Raw genomic sequence first — 16,272 nt, 5'->3', positions numbered from 1 at the left:
TAAACACATTTGAACCATATAGGTTATAACTACTAGGTATTAAAAACAAGACTAAGCATAAGCTCAACATGAATTGTTTGTCCAGCCTCATGCTGGCTGTTCTTCAGGACTTCGTAGATTGCTTCACCTATCGCTGGCAGGTCCTTCTGGGCTGCAGCTGGTACCTTGGCCTCAGTCTTTCAGGATCATCTGCTTCAGGGCTTGGATTGCCGGTACCAAGCCTGCGCTGATCCTCATCTACTTCTGGACCTGGGTTTCTGGTACCAGGTCTGTGGTGCTCCTTGTTGGGGCCAACTTCTGTGGGGGCCAGAATGGGTTTGCAGTGGTATGCATGAATCCAGGTGGGCAATCCTTCGCACTTTACAGCAGTATGGGTGGTCAGAAGGACTTGGTAGGGACCCTTCCACCTGGCAGTCTTTCGCTTGTGAACTTTCACGCAAACCCAGTCTCCTGGTTGTAGTTTATGGCACGGCTCAGTTGGGGCCTCTTGGAAGGCGTCCTTAACCTGTGAATGATAGGACTGTACACACCTCATAAGTTCCTGACAATACTTGACTATGCTTCCTTTAACGAGTGTGGCATCAGCCAGGTTAATGTCTGGGCTGCTTAACAGTCTCATAGGTCGGCCACATGCAATTTCATGTGGACTGAGTCCAGTTTTCTGGTTAGGAGTGGCTCTCATGCTCATTAGGGCAATCGGGAGTGCTACTATCTATGTTAAGCCAGAGTTCTCACATATTTTAGCAAGTTTGTTCTTTAAAATCCTGTTTCATCTTTCTACTGCTTCTGCGCTCTCCAGGTGTCGTGCACAGTGCAGTGCTTGTCTGACAGAGTAGTACTTTTCCAGTTTTTTGAACAATTTGCCCAGTAAAGTGGGTATCTCTATCACTGGAGATCACCAGGGGTATTCCCCATGATGGGATGTAATGATTTAGAAGTTTCTTAGCTACTGTGTTGGCATCAGCTTTCCTGCAGGAATAAGCTTCTACTCATCTCAAAAACAAGCAAACAATAACCAGCACATTATTCAAAAGATTGACATTTAAGCAATTGAATAAAGTCCATTTGTAAATTCAGAAATGGTCCCAAAGGCGGAGGTCTGGTTGCCGGAACTATCTTTACAGGTTTACCCACATTGTGGGCTTGGCAGACAGGGCAAGCCAGACAGTAATCTTTGACTGCTTGGGAGAATTTGGGAGCAAACCAGTTTTGTTTTAAGGATTGCTACCATCCCCCCTTTGCTAATGTGTGACAATCCATGGAGCACGGAGGCAAGGTGAGGTAGCAAGACCACTGGGGCAACAATGTTGCCATCAGAGCTGCACCACAAGTGGTCTGGGTGCAAGGTGCACTCTGCCAGTCTCCACTCCTGCTTTTCTGATTCTGGGGCTTGGTCTTGCAGGAGGGCCAGTTCTGACAGAGATGGCAAAGGAACTGGTGATGGTAGGAGAGAAGGGAAAAACAGCAGGTAGAGGAGCAGATTTCACTACATTCTAGACAGTACAAACTGCATAGCCTGCTACTAAAACTCTATTAGAATTATAAAAGCAAAAAAAGCCATCTGTGTAAAGCACGAAGTTAAGATTATTCAAGGGACTTAAATTATTCTTTCATTAAAACAATAATATTGTACACACAACAATGTTAGAAATACATATATCAAAATTAAGACACACACAAAACAAATCTGGACAGAACACAGAACACAAACTTATTATGTCATGACACAGAACCATGGTTTTTTTTTTCTTTAGTTAATTTTCAGATGATATTAGCGCTTCTTGATGATCTATGGGGGACAGTGCTCCCCCCCTTCCAGAACAGACAGGCAGTTTGCAGACGCACACAACCTTGGATCTGAAAGCAAGCCAAAAGTGCTATCAGCTCAGCCTTGAACAGAAACACTTTGAAGTTTCTGGGCTTGGATTTTTTTAAACAATAATTAGGTTCCTTGGAAGACGCATTTAACCCTTAGGGTGCAGGTTTTACAAATTTACAATGTATAGATTCTATTCTTTTATGCGGTTAACCAATTAAGCTTCAGTAGAATTCTTTATTTTCTCTTTAATAGATTTAACAAAGTGTCTGTAGCCAAATGTTTAACTTGACTGTTTCATTGCTAATATGATTAAAAGAGGCTGCAAGAAACAAGGAGTCATTTCTTAAAGCAGGTTTTTTTTTCTCCTCTCCCTTAGGATTTGGAGGAACACTTTCCTTAAACTGTTAAACTTATTTTAAACTTTGTGTTTTGCTTTGGATCGGGCAAGTTTGTTACAGGAGCCCGTGTTTTCAAAGGGAAGAACTAATTCCTTTCAGTTATTTTTCATGTTTCCTCTCTACCTATGTATGCATTATAAAGAGGGATAGAGGGGTGATGTTGTGCCAGATTTCCCCCCCCCCCCTCCAAGCTTGGTTGATATGGGTGTGCCAACTGAGAAATCTCTTTTCTTTTTTTTTCCACTTCTTGTGCATTATTTTGGCACAGAGGTGCTGCAACAACTTTTAAGTTACCTATCTTACTGCAGGGAGGATTTTTGCTTTTCTGAGCTTTACTTTCATCCCTCAGGGCTTTAATTTTTCCTCTTTTCCAATTTGTTAAATGCTTACAGGTCCTTGGACCATTATGCACGTACATGTAGTACACAGGGGTGCCTTTCGGCAGAGTGGGGGGTGTTTAGACTAACCCCCACTTAAACTAACTTTACACACTCCAAAGAAAGAGTCTGCCGGGTCTAGAGTGTCAGACCTTAGCAGCTCATGAAATAAGGGGAGTCGTCACTCCCTCACATATCCGCTGAGTCTCGAGGTTCAGCTGACCCCCCCTCCTTGTGTTCAGAGCTCCCTCGTGGGAGAGCCCTGGTGCAGCTGGGATCAGCTCAAGTCTCAGACCTATGCAGAGGCATTCATTCTTCACTAATTACATTCATACTCATTTAAAAAAAAAAAAAAAATTCACAAAATTTTTTTTCTCTTTTTTCACATTTTTCCTACAGTTTCCACATTTAGATGCATCTTTCTTATTGTCCAATTCTCATGGGTGTTTCTATTAAGTGGCGCTGCCCTAAGACATCCGGCACTTAATATCAGACTTCATTAGGATCCTATACCAGAAAGCTCTTATCATAAAGGCACTGGAATTCCTGTAGACTGACCTACCCCCATTTTCTGCACACGCTTAGATTCTGTAAGGCACTGAACTAAAAGTCCGCCTGCTTACACCTTCTGCGAGTCACCGAATTAAGAGAAATCTGCCTGCTCACACTGGTCCCCCCCCCCTTTTGTTGCGAGGCACTGGACTCAAGGTCCATCTGGCTCGCAGGGGTTTCCGGCACCCGTCCCAGCCTGGCATAACACCGCGTCCTGGTGCCTGGAGACAGCCTGGCTCCTCCTCCCACCCCTGCTGCCCCTGCTCCCCCTCCCGCTTCCTCCGCACCCCCATCCCTCCTGCCCCACCCTCCACACTCATTATCCCCCGACGCCCCCGCACCCGCAGTGCTGCGAGACGGGAGAGCCAGCCCGACCCCCAACCCTGAGCTTTCCCTTCCCTTCCTCCCCTTCCACCCCCTTCCAGCTCCCTCCTCCCAGGTTTTCCCCTCCCCTTTCCCACCCTTACTCCTCCCTCCCCCCACCCCAGTTATGTAAAATAAGATATTTTTTTGCCAAAACAGGGGTCTTTATTTGACATTAGGAAGGGGGGTTAAGTTGGGGAAAGGGGAAGGAGGGGAGGGCAGAAGAAGGCCCCAGTGGGGCATGCAGGGAGAGTTCAGTCCTCCTCCTCCACATGGAAGCTCTCCCGCAGGGCTTCCCGGATCCGGACGGCCCCCCGCTGGGCTTCCTGGACGGCAGCGGTGCGGGGCTGAGCGTAGTGGCCAGCCATGCTGTCAGCCTCAGCCATCCAGGCTGGCAGGAAAGCCTCCCCCTTTCTCTCTCACAAATTGTGCAGCACACAACGTGCTGCCACCACAGGAGGGATGTTGTGCTCTGCGAGGTCGAGACGGGTGAGGAGGCATCTAAATTGGGCTTTCAGTCGCCCGAAGGCCCCCTCAATCACGATGCGGGCTCTGGTCAGCCTCTCATTGAAGGCCTGGCAGGAGGGGTTGAGGTGCCCCGTGTACGGCTTCATCAGCCAGGGCTGTAGGGGGTAGGCCGCATCCCCCACCAGGCACACGGGCATGTCCACATCCCCGACCCTGATGTGGCGGTCAGGGAAGAAGGTCCAGGCCTGCAGCCTCTGGCACACGGAGGAGTTCCTGTACACCCGTGCATCATGTGCCTTGCCGGACCAGCTCACATTAATGTCCGTAAACTGTCCCTGGTGGTCACACACGGCCTGCAGGAGGACAGAGAAGTATCCCTTGCGGTTCACATGCTGGGAGGCCTGGAGTTCCGGGGCATGGAGGGGGATGTGCGTCCCATCAATGGCCCCCCTGCAGTTGGGGAAGCCGAGGGCGCCGAACCCCCGGATGACGGTGTCCGGGTCGGCGAGGCGGACCACCCTGCGGAGCAGCACCTGGTTGATGGCCTTGACCACCTGCAGAGAGACACAGCAAAGCGCGAATCAGTGGGGCGCCCGGGTGGCTGAGAGTGTTCATGCCCTGGCAGTGCCCCGCGCCCCACTCCCAGAAGCAACCTCCCCGGGCGGCGTGTAGTACAGACGGGAGAGACCAGCCCCTCTGGTGCAGGGCATTCTCGCCTCCTCCCCCCATCCCTGTTTTCCCTGGGGCGACCCATCCCTTCCTTGCAGCCCTCCTCACCCCTGGCCCAGTGGCTGGCGAGTGCCGTATCTGCATGAGCACTGCTCCAACGGTGGATCTCCCCACGCTGAACTGGTTCCCGACGGATCGGTAGCTGTCCGGTGTGGACAGCTTCCAGAGGGCGATGGCCACACGCTTCTGGAGGGGCATGGCGGGCCTCATGCAAGTGTCCTTTCTGTGCAGAGCAGGGGTGAGCCACTCGCAGAGCTCCAGGAAGGTGTCCCTCTTCATCCTGAAGTTCTGGGTCCACTGTCTGTCTCCCCAGCACTCCAGGACGATGTGGTCCCACCAGTCGCTGCTGGTGTCCATCAGCAGCTGCTCCATGGCCCCCAGGGTGGCCAGGCGGAGAGGCAGAGGGCTGACGTGCACGAGGTGGTGCCAGGCAGCCTCCAGCCATTGCTGGCAGGCTTGCAGCAGCAAGTCCAGAAACTGTACCAGAAAGTGCAGGGTAAGCTCTGGCTCCATGTTGCCATCTGCGGCGGCATCCCCGAAGGGAAACACCGACACAGATGGGCACAGACAAAACGCTTTGCTGTCCCTTGGCGAGGTAGGCAAGCAAGCGGAAAAGCTGAGAACCGGCTGTCCAGGGGGGTCCCTTTAAGCACGAGCCTCAGATAGCCTCAGACAGCAGCCACACAAAGCAACTACTGACCTGATGCCCTGCCAGAACCGGTTTCAGTTGCCCTTAAGTGCTCCCCAGCGTCCAATCAGTGTGGACGCGCTAGTTCGAATTAGCAAAACACTAATTCGAACTAGTTTTTAAGTCGAGATGCGCTAATTCGAATTAGCTTAGTTCGAATTAACTAATTCGAACTAAGTTCGAATTAGCGCTGTAGTGTAGACATACCCTCAGAGAGGTAGGCAAGGAAACAGGGAAACCTGAGAACCAGTTGTCCAGGGGAGGTCCCTTTAAGTACAAGGTTCACATAGTCTCCAACTGCAACCACACAATGTAGCTGCTGACCTGATGCCATGCATGAGCTGGTTCTGAGTGGCCTAAAATGCAATTCAGCGTCCAATCAGTATGGACATTCTATTTCAAAATAGCAAAGTGCTATCTTGAAACACACATTGGCTACATCTACACTGCAAGCTTCTTGCGCAAGAACTATTTTGTGCAAGAGTTTCTGCACAAACGGTCTTCTGCAAGAGCTTGTCCACACTGCCATGTGCTTTTGCACAAGAGATGTGCTTTTTGGCAAGAGAGTCCATGGCAGCGTGGACACTGTCTTGCGCAGAGAAGCTGTCATAATCATGAGGGTTAGCCAGCAGCCTGGGGACTAAGCGGTTAACTACACCTAAGCAAGGTAGAGTTGGCCAATAGAAATGCAGGTAGGAATTTCAAACTAGGACAAAGGAATTTTTGGTTTCTTCCTCCTTTGTCCCTGGGCAGTTTCTCTCCACCTACTGAGGGAGACAGACAGAATGTCTCCCTCCAAGAATAGACTCTTCACCCTTCTGTAAGCAGGGAAAAGTTTAGATAAGTCTGTTAGGTTTTATTGTTTTACTAGCCAATTAGCCAGCCACAGAATTCTGTTCCCCACTCCCCGAACTCTGTCCCCACTCTCCTGTCCCCAGCCACAGAATTCTGTTCCCACTCCCTTGTTCCTAGCTACAGAACTCTGTCCCTGTTCCTGTCCCCACTGACACCCTGTCCCCAGCTGCAGAAACCTGTCCTCTGCCCTCCCAGCACCCTGTTCCCTCTCCCCTGCCCCCAGCCGCAGAACTCTCCCCACAAAATGTATAATTATAAATGCTTCATTTTAGATTTAAATAGCATGAATAAAAAAACAGACCATTTATTTCATAACTATGACCACGTGATTTTAATTTTATGTATCGCATAATTTTAAAATAAACTGTTTATCAGAGTGTGTAAATGTAAGGGGACTGTTACCCCTTACTAAAACTCTGTGGGAGTTTTTTGGTTTACCAGCTTCAGAAGGGGAAGGGTTCATGAGACTGACAGACCCCAGAGACAATGGAAAGCAGTCAACACTCCAGCTCAGCCTGACTGACAGGTTGTAAGTGGGGATTGTTCTGGCTCTCTCTCTGAGCAAACAGGGAGCTGAAAGAGCAGAGCGAGCTGTGTGCAGGAGAGGTCCTGCAAAGACAGAGATCTGAAAGAGGAGTACAAGAAGAAGTCCTGCAGCGACAGAACCAGACACAGACAGGCCAAGCAGTGCAGACCCTGTGTTGAGCAGCAGACTGGCAGTGCTCAGAAAGCCAAAAGGAACAGAGAAACAACACAAGGAGCTGGAACTGGCCAAGCAGCACAGCCTGCAGCTGGATGTGGTGAGCTACTGGGACCTGCAAAGTGTGGGGAAAGGCTCTGGACTGGGAGAGGGGTCTGGCCACTTAGAGACTGAGGCTGTGTGGTCACTGCCAGTGCAAGCGTGTCCAGCCTGCAGCCCCTTGCAGCACATCCAGGGCTTCTAAGGAAGAGACTGTGAACTGTCCTTACACTCTGCAGACTGCTGTGTTGATGTCCCTGTGCTACAGAGCAGGGCTGTGTGTTCCCATTTAACCATTCTCATTGTTTCTTATTCTATTCTCTTTAATCAGTTGATGTTTAATAAATTGTATTTGCTTTGAACCTTATGAAGTGGTCACTGGGCCAAGAAGGCCTGCAGTGTAAAGAGAGCACCTCGGAGTGGGGACACCCTAACTCCTGCCCCTAGTGACTACAAGGTCAGGGATTAAGCCCCAGGAAACCTGGGCCCAGCCTTGTTGGGGTTTCAAGGGCTCTGCTACTCAGGAGAGTGGAGGGGGAGCCCTCAGGATCAGGGAGCCGTGGGGTAAAGGAAGTGGGAGCGGGGACTCAGATCCTTTCGCTGGTTCATTTCACCGGGGTGTATAGAAGCCAGGAAAGTTCCCCACAAGAGCGGGACCATTCCCCCGCTTACATAAGTAAGGGCTGGGGATAGCAAATGATGGACAGGAGGATAATAGAGAGGGCGGGGCTTCAAGAAAGGGGCGGGGCTTCAAGGAAGGGGCAGGGCGGTAGATCTTCACCTGTTCAGAGATTTAAAAAGTGATCTTGGGTGTAAAAAGGTTGGAGACCACTGTTCTAGAAAGAGGCTGGACATTCCTGTCATTGAAGGGTCATTAGATCATCATGAGAACATTGCCCGGTACGCCACTTAAAAGAAGAGGTGGCAGGGAGTAGGAATGAGACTGGCAGGTGGCTGAAGCAGCTGGGTTGGAGTGACCAGGCCAGCTGTGTAAGGGGCAGGTTTCATGGGGTTGAGGTGCAACAGGGAGGAAGCTGGGATAGACAAACTGCTCCATCTAGTTATTGTCCCAGGCAACAGGGCTCAGAAATGAGATGGCTGCTTCTCTGCTACTTTCTTCTAGTCTCTCATCTGCCTATCTCATAATACTGGCTACCCAGTGGCTAGCCAGTGCACTTGTTGGACACTTTACCTTTCCCAGCACATTTGCCTTAAACTTCTGGGGAGGGGCTGGCTCAGGGTTGCAGAGGCTGGTATGTCCCCACTGCCCAGTAACTCACTGGTCACTACATTGTCACTAAGAGGGCCTATTGCTGAGGGGAAGGGCTGGGAGGTGGCTGGTGCCACTCTGTGACTCACAAGTGACTCTGGGAGGGTCCATACAATGTAGCTGATGTGGGGGCTGCACTTGAGTGTGGGTGGAGAGACAGGAGCCCCAAAAGAGGTTTGCTTGTGGGAACTAGGAGGCACTGGGAGAGACAGCACAGGCTGAAGAAGTTTCAGGGGCCAGAGCTGTCCATGGCTGTACTTTGAGGATCCTGTCCCAGAGAACTGCTTTTTCATCCCCTTGCTGGGAAGAAACAAGAGAGGAAAGGGGAGCCAGCCAGCCACCAGGGAGCCCCTCAAGCCCACTACAGCCCCTCCCCCAACATGGCCAATGGAGCCACTTCATGGCCACTTGGACATCAATTTCCTTGTTTTCTTTCCTCCCAGAAACCTCTCTCCCTCCTGGGCTGCAAGTGGACAATCGCTGGGATGCCCTGAAACAAGCACAGGATTCTGCCTCCTCACAGCCAGCCCCACCCGCACCCTTTGGGCAGGACAAAGGGTGGGGCTCTACTCACCCCACTGAGTCACAGGGGGACGTCTGCCATGATAAATGCAGAAGTGTGGGCCTGCAGAAGTACCCCAAAACCATCTCTTTCCAGGCTTTGGTATAAAACTTCCCCCCAAAATCTGAAAAACCTAGGTTTTGGGGATAAAAGCCGCTGCCACCACACAAGTAAGGATAAGAAAATCGGGGGAAATCACTTGGGAAATCTCACCCCTAAAGTAAAAACCAGGACACAAAAATTCACCAATGCCAGGTTAATAAAAAGAAAAGAGAAAGAACTATTATTATCAACACAATATTCCTGTTGCAAGCATAATGACTAGATGGAAAAGTCACAAATTAATATACTCATGAGGGGCAGAGGGAACCCCACCATGGGACAGGAACTTAATTACAAAGGAGAGGAAAACCCATTTCTAAATGCACAGACATCAGATCCCATTTCCCAAACCATCATATATATATAGTAGCCCATTGTCTGTGCATCTCTAACGCTGACGTACACGGCCACACCCCCTGGCTGTGTATGTCAGTGCCCCGCCCCCCTTTCCCTCCCTCTGTGGTGGCTTGCCTGAGTGCTGCGACACTCAGATGGACCCTGCTGGGGACCAGCTGAGCGTGCCATGGAGAGAGGAGAAGGGGGGCAGGGCTGGCCAGAAGGGGGACGGGAAGCAGAGCTGGGTGGGATCGAGGGCTGTGGGGCTGGAGGGGAGGATGGGAGGGCCCAGAGGAAGGGGGGGCCGGAAGCAGCGCTGGCGGGGGGGTTGTCTGGGAGCCATGGGGCTTGCTGGCAGGAAGAGGGGGTGGGAAGCAGAACTGGGGGGGGATTGGGGGTCGTTGGGCTGGACAGGAGGAGAGGGGAACAGAGGAAGGGGAGCAGGAAGCAGACCTGGCGAGGGGGCGGGGTGCAGCCACTGGCTGCAGCCGGAGTCCTTCTAGCTGCGCCTGCAGCAGGCACTTCCTTTACTTGCCAGCAGAAGACTGGCAACCAGAGGCTCCCAGCTGGGAGATGGGCCACAATTAGCACTGGGAGCCTCTGGTTCCGTGGTGCTGAGTGGTGCACCCCTCAGCCGGGCCACCATGGGAGAGCGGAAGGGGGGGTGGTGACGTAGACAGCCCTGCCCCCTGGCCATGTACATCACCGCCCCGCGGTGATCCGGCTGAGTGCGCAACACTCAGCCAAGCCGCCACACAGGGAGGGGAAGGGGACAGGGTGGTGAGGTACACAACCGGGGGTGGGGCCATGTACACCACTGCCCCCCTTCCCCTTCCACTGTGGCACTCAGCTGAGTGCTGCGCCCCTCAGCTGGACCACGGGGGGAGCCAGCAGTGCAAAGCGCCATTTGGGCTCCCCTGCAGTGGGAGAGGAAGGGAGGGTGGTGATGCCCCCCTCCCTCACGGCAGCCCAGCTGAGCAGGCAGCACTCAGCCAAGCGCCACGGTGGGAGGGAAGCATTAGGGGGGCAGGGAGAGACAGAGGGAAGAGAGAGGCAGGAGAAGAGAAAGGGAAAGTGAGAGGCAGGAGGCGGAGGATAGCTGAGGGGAGGGTAGGCAGCAGGAGGAGAGAGAGAGAGCGCGAGCACTCAGGAGAGAAGACCTGAAAATCCCGTCTTATGACGGGCTAATTGGCTAGTCATATATATATATATATATATATATATATATATATATATATATATATATATATATATATATATATATATAGTAGCCCAATGTCTATGACTCTGTAATGCTGGCTGTTCCCTCTGGGCAGCCCATGCTGCATGGGGAGCATGGGGCCCACATGGCTGCTTGCACCCCCATGGCAGCCCGGGGCAGTGACGTGTGGCATGACAGTGGTTTCAGGCCCCGTCCCCTGGCCGTGAATGTCACTGCCTCCCACAATGGGTGGGAGGGAAAGGGGGCGGGGCAGTGATGTACACGGCCAGAGCCATGTACGTCACCGTCCCCCTTCCTCTCCCACTGTGGCATTCAGCTGAGTGTTGCACCCCTCAGCTGGGCTGCCAGGGGAGCCAGCAGTGCAAGGGGCCATTTGGGCTCCCCCGCAGTGGGAGGGGAAGGGAGGGTGGTGACATATGTGGCCCTGCCCCCTGGGCATGTATGTCACCGCCCCGCCCCCCCTCCCTCATGGCAGCCCAGACGAGCAGGAAGCACTCAGCCAAGCGCCATGGCAGGAGAGAAGAGGAAGGGGGAGCGGGGAGCGATGGGGGGAAGAGAGAAGCAGGAAGAGGAGGAGAAGAGAAAGGGAGAGTGAGAGTGGGAGAAGAGAAAGAAAGAGACGGGGGGGGGGGAGGCAGCAGGAGGAGAGAGAGCGCGCGTGCTTAAGAGAGAAGACCTGAAAATCCCATCTTATGACTGGCTAATTGGCTAGTAAAACAATAAAACCTAACAGACTTATCTAAACTTTTCCCTGCTTACAGAAGGGTGAAGAGTCTATTCTTGGAGGGAGACATTCTGTCTGTCTCCCTCAGTAGGTGGAGAGAAACTGCCCAGGGACAAAGGAGGAAGAAACCAAAAATTCCTTTGTCCTAGTTTGAAATTCCTACCTGCATTTCTATTGGCCAACTCTACCTTGCTTAGGTGTAGTTAACCCCTTAGTCCCCAGGCTGCTGGCTAACCCTCATAATTAAGACAGCTTCTCTGCGCAAGACAGTGTCCACGCTGCCATGGACTCTCTTGCCAAAAAGCACATCTCTTGTGCAAAAGCACATGGCAGTGTGGACAAGCTCTTGCAGAAGACCGTTTGTGCAGAAACTCTTGCACAAAATAGTTCTTGCGCAAGAAGCTTGCAGTGTAGATGTAGCCAATGTGTGTTTCAAGATAGCACTTTGCTATTTTGAAATAGAATGTCCATACTGATTGGACGCTGAATTGCATTTTAGGCCACTCAGAACCAGCTCATGCATGGCATCAGGTCAGCAGCTACATTGTGTGGTTGCAGTTGGAGACTATGTGAACCTTGTACTTAAAGGGACCTCCCCTGGACAACTGGTTCTCAGGTTTCCCTGTTTCCTTGCCTACCTCTCTGAGGGTATGTCTACACTACAGCGCTAATTCGAACTTAGTTCGAATTAGTTAATTCGAACTAAGCTAATTCGAATTAGCGCATCTCGACTTAAAAACTAGTTCGAATTAGTGTTTTGCTAATTCGAACTAGCGCGTCCACACTGATTGGACGCTGGGGAGCACTTAAGGGCAGCTGAAACCGGTTCTGGCAGGGCATCAGGTCAGTAGTTGCTTTGTGTGGCTGCTGTCTGAGGCTATCTGAGGCTCGTGCTTAAAGGGACCCCCCTGGACAGCCGGTTCTCAGCTTTTCCGCTTGCTTGCCTACCTCGCCGAGGGACAGCAAAGCGTTTTTGTCTGCGCCCATCTGTGTCGGTGCTTCCCTTCGGGGATGCCGCCGCAGATGGCAACATGGAGCCAGAGCTTACCCTGCACTTTCTGGTAGTTTCTGGACTTGCTGCTGCAAGCCTGCCAGCAATGGCTGGAGGCTGCCTGGCACCACCTCGTGCACGTCAGCACTCTACCTCTCCGCCTGGCCACCCTGGGGGCCATGGAGCAGCTGCTGATGGACACCAGCAGCGACTGGTGGGACCACATCATCCTGGAGTGCTGGGGAGACAGACAGTGGACCCAGAACTTCAGGATGAAGAGGGACACCTTCCTGGAGCTCTGCGAGTGGCTCACCCCTGCTCTGCGCAGAAAGGACACTTGCATGAGGCCCGCCATGCCCCTCCAGAAGCGTGTGGCCATTGCCCTCTGGAAGCTGTCCACGGTGGGAGGGAAGCATTAGGGGGGCAGGGAGAGACAGAGGGAAGAGAGAGGCAGGAGAAGAGAATTTTCTTCTCCTCAGTTCTATTATGAGACACTTCCCATGCGCTGCCCCTTTGGGAAGGGAGAACAGTGTGTGCATGTGAGCAGGGTGTGAAATCCGGGCTCACTGTCCCAGCCCTAGTTCCAGTGGGTTGGTACCCACAGACTGCTTTCGAAGGGCTGCCCAAGAGAAAGGGAATTTCCTGTCCAGGCTGGGAATGGAGGTGGTTGGGGGGGAGTGGTCCATCTCCAGGCATGGGGGATTCATTGGGCTCCTGGTGCACAATTGAAGTTAAAAGCCACATGCCTGGGCATGGGCTGGGCACCTTGGTCCTCAGACTCAGAGCCTGCTGCTCTGCCAGCTGAGCTAGTGAGGAGCCTTAAGGATCCCAGCCTGTGACAGGGCGCCTGCCCTGCATTGGCCCTTTAATACTCGGACTCCGTCCCGGAGCCGGGGCTAGCAGAGAGGAGGCCAGCGGGAGTTAGTTAGGGCTAGAGAGAACCCAGCTGGCAAAGACCCAGGACTGCACGAATGGCTGGTAGAAGCCAGCTGAACCTATTAGGGCATGGGAGAGCCCAGCTGGCAAGGATCCAGGACTGCATGAATGGCTGAGAGAAGCCAGCTGAACCCATTAGGGCGAGTATGAGCACAGCTGGCTCGTATATATAAAGAAGCCCAGGTTGCTCAAGAAGGGGGAGAGAGGCCAGTGAGGGGCTGGCTGTGGAGGAAGCAGGAGCTCCTAGGAGGGAGACCTGCTGGGGCTAGCCAGCTAGAGCTGGGAGAAGGCCAGCTAAGGCTACCCTGATGAGGGGCCGGAGGAAAGGCCCGGGAGTGGAGACAGGTGGCAGCCTGGCTTAGGTAAGTGGGGCCACGGAGATAAGCCCAGATGCCTATGATGAGCAACCCATACAGACTGTATTCTGCCCTGAGATGGGCTATATGAAGACAGTCAGGGGGCACTGAGGCGCACGGGGGTGCGGACCCCCTGACACAGCCCCTCCCCCCAGAGCCAGCAGGCAGGGACACAAAAGGTGAAAAAGGCCTAAAACCCAGCTTCTTAAAGAACTTTTATGTTCTTGTGTTCTTAAGTGATCCCTCTCCTGTCGCCCATTGCCAGCTTCTGGCAAACACCGGCTGAGGGCACCTTCCCTGTCCATGGTGGTTAAAAGCCATTGATTAACCTTTCCTGCATCAAATTATTCAGTTCTTTTTTGAATCCTCTTGTAGACTTCACCCTCACAATCTCCTCTGGCAAGGAGTTCCACTGGGTGACTATGGGCTCGTCTACACTGGCCCCTTTTCCGGAAGGGGCATGTAAGTTTCACCAGTCGTCGTAGGGAAATCCGCGGGGGATTTAAATATCCCCCGCGGCATTTAAATAAAAATGTCCGCCGCTTTTTTCCGGCTTTTAAAAAAGCCGGAAAAGAGCGTCTACACTGGCCCTGATCCTCCGGAAAAAGTGCCCTTTTCCGGAGGGTCTTATTCCTACTTTGAAGTAGGAATAAGACCCTCCGGAAAAGGGCACTTTTTCCGGAGGATCGGGGCCAGTGTAGACGCTCTTTTCCGGCTTTTTTAAAAGCCGGAAAAAAGTGGCGGACATTTTTATTTAAATGCCGCGGGGGATATTTAAATCCCCCGCGGATTTCCCTACGACGACTGGTGAAACTTACATGCCCCTTCCGGAAAAGGGGCCAGTATAGACGTAGCCTATGAGTTCAGTGCAAAAATGCTTCCTTTTGGCTTGTTTTTAACTTGGTTCCTTACCAGTTTCATTCTGTCAGCCTGGCTCCTGAGTAGGAGAGAAAACATTTTCTTATTTACTTTCTGCACCCCTGACATCATCACATAAACCCCCGTCCCATTGCCCCTTAGTCGTCCCTTTCCCAAGCTGAGATGTTCCATGAACTTCTCTATCAGGGCAGCCAGGAGGAAGCCGGAGACTCTTCCTATGAGGGGCTCTGCCTCCTTCTGCCCCCTTTCCAAGTAGCTGGCAGTCAGTGCATCACACCGGGGTTGGGAACCAAGCAGTAAAGGAGCGGCTGGACCCTCTGCCACAGGTCCCTGTACGCTGGGAGTTTGCGTGGCCCCGCGGGGAGAATTTCAGACTAATGAGGGGCTTCTCCCAGCGGGCTCCGGGTGCTGTTGCTAGACATGGGGAACCTGGGGGGCCTGGTGGGGGAATAGAAATGGGGGAGAGTAGGAGCTGCTTTAAAAAAGCCTCTGCAGCTGGCCAGCTGCTCTGTGTCCCCTGCCCCTCCCCCTCCCTCTCCCCAGAAGCAGCCCTGTTCTATTGGGCTGCTTTAAAGAAAGGCTCCTCTGCCCCCTCCCCATCTCCCACCAGGTAACTCCAGCTGCTTGGCTCCTGTTCAGAGCACCAGGCTGGAAGTGCCTGTAAGAGAGAGCAACTCAGAGCTGAGAATGACTCTGTGCTAACTGGGTGCTGCCGGGCTGAAGATCGCTGTCCACCCGTGAGAGTCAGGGTACGTCTCACTGCACAGCTACTTCAGGATAACAGCACCCACAGCTACACCCACCACCTGTTATTTTGAAATCTTTCAGTTTTTTCCATATCACAAATCTTGCCTTCTTCAAACATAACTGGTGTGCCATTTCACCATCCTGTAAACCTTTTGTATGAGGGATGACTTGAAAAAGCACGTTACTTTGAACTTTGGTTGTGGGCCCAGAGCTGAGGGCACTAAATATTCTCCAAGCAGAGACAAGCAAACTAATGGAATGGATGCTGCCTAAATTATACCAGCTTCAGAGGGTAGCCAAGTTAGTCTGTACATGAAAAACTTAAAAAAAACAACAAATGGTTTGGTAGCACTTTATAGACTAACAAAACATATAGCTGGTATCATGAGCTTTTGTGGGCACAGCTCACTTCTTCAGATGACCGGAGTTTTGAGTTTAGGATGTGCAGAGCCAAAATAAATAGGTCTGCACATCCTAAACTCAAAACTCTGGTCATCTGAAGAAGTGGGCTGTGCCTACGAAAGCTCATGATACCATCTATATGTTTTGTTAGTCTATAAAGTGCTACCAGACCACTTGTTTTTTAAGTTTAAATTATACTAGATGGTTTCAAAACTGCCAAGGAACAAGATGCCCTTTTGAGGCCACTGGTAGATGGACTCCAGTGGGGCATTCAAAAGTGTTTTGGTGAAATAATTGAGGACCTAGAGCTGACATCTTGATGCCAAATGTTAGGACCACTTGGAACGAGCATGAAATTGGGATTAGAAAAGGTAAGAGATTATGTCATTTTAGATCAATGAAACTGCAAAGGAGCTTGATGGGTATTTGGCCTCTTCAGGAGAGATCATGGATCTGCTGCAGTCTTTTCCTAGAATTAGGGAGCTGTGCGCCAGGGCCAACAGACCTCTGTCTCCATCAGCTGCCTGTGAGAGATTATTCTGTGTGATGGACTCATATGAAAAAATATAAGAGCAAAGATTGGTAATTTTGACGAAAAATGCTCCTATGGTTGAACAAACATTTTGGAAATTAATCATTACAATGGAAAAATGCACACCGTGAACATGGACAAAATAAATACATTTCTGTAATCTTACTTGTATTTAATTTGGTCCCTCTTCATCTTCATAAATGAAGGCAGTGACTATCATTGAAT

This window comes from Pelodiscus sinensis, chromosome 31, assembly GCF_049634645.1.
Source record: "Pelodiscus sinensis isolate JC-2024 chromosome 31, ASM4963464v1, whole genome shotgun sequence".
In the NCBI taxonomy this organism is placed as follows: domain Eukaryota; kingdom Metazoa; phylum Chordata; order Testudines; family Trionychidae; genus Pelodiscus; species Pelodiscus sinensis.
This window is presented reverse-complemented; position numbering follows the sequence as displayed.